Raw genomic sequence first — 1,158 nt, 5'->3', positions numbered from 1 at the left:
TGGTTGCTCAGACAAGGAGGGTCGTCGTCGACGTAGTCGATCACAGTGGCATCGGCAGCCGTCACGGGGTCTACCGAAGAAAAGAGGGGGGGGGGAGAAAACAGTAAATACACGCAAATATATGCACAACATGACAATAAGCGATGCTAGAGATGTTCTAACGCGGTGCTACATGATACCGGTGAAGTGGGATAACATCCGGGAAAGTTTTCCCGGTTCCGGACGTCTGTCAGACAGATGAACCGGAGGGGAAAAGTTCAACGTTTGCTATGCTAGGGACATGTGGCGGACGAACGGATCGCGTGTTCAGATTCGTCTCGTCGTTCTGAGCAACTTTTGTGTACAAAGTATTTTCATCTGACATACGAAGTATTTTATATTGTTTTCCCAAAGTTTAAATGATTTTCTAGAATTCTAATAATTCAAATTAAAAGCAAAATATACTTTTGTCACATGGTGCTTCTCTAGCCCATTTGTATGACAATGGGGCCAGTGGGGTTGGGTTGACCCAGTTAAAGGTTGACCGGTCAATATATGAATAGTAGAAGTGGGTCCCGTGTGTCATTCCCTTTACTTTAATTAGATGATTTTAGTTGTTTTATTTAGGGAGCTGGGCCCGGCGTCACTGATTACTAGTAGTAGGATAGCACTAACAGTAATCTAATTAGGCCATATGGTAATGGCACTAGGCAAACTCATTGTGTGGCTGTACGTGAAGCTCACGCACAAGCACATACATAATCTGCTGGCGGCCATGGCCAAGGATCATCAGCAGCACCTAGCAGCAGTATTTGAGCAGCAGCGGCATGAGCAGCGGCCATGCAGTAGCAGGCACGCAGAGCAGTGGCCACGCAGTAGCAGGCACGCAGAGCAGCGGCTAGCGGCAGCAGCAACAACGACGCAAGGAGCAGCACAACAGCGGAGCAGCGCCGGCGACGACGGGCGCGGCGGTGGCGCGGCCACGCGTGGGTGGGCGTGCGCGGGGGGCACGGCCAGGCGAGCAATGGCGCAGCGAGCACGCGACGAGCAGCGGCAGATAGCAACTGTAGTTGTAGCCGGTGTTCTCGCACTCTCTCGTCGCTGTGGAACTGCAGCGTTTTCTTCTCTTCTACTTATTTGCTGTTACAGCAACACATTCTTCCTAGCCTACCGGCCACG

Source organism: Triticum aestivum, chromosome 7B, assembly GCF_018294505.1.
Source record: "Triticum aestivum cultivar Chinese Spring chromosome 7B, IWGSC CS RefSeq v2.1, whole genome shotgun sequence".
NCBI classification, from domain to species: Eukaryota; Viridiplantae; Streptophyta; class Magnoliopsida; order Poales; family Poaceae; genus Triticum; species Triticum aestivum.
Note: the sequence above shows the minus strand (reverse complement) of the source record.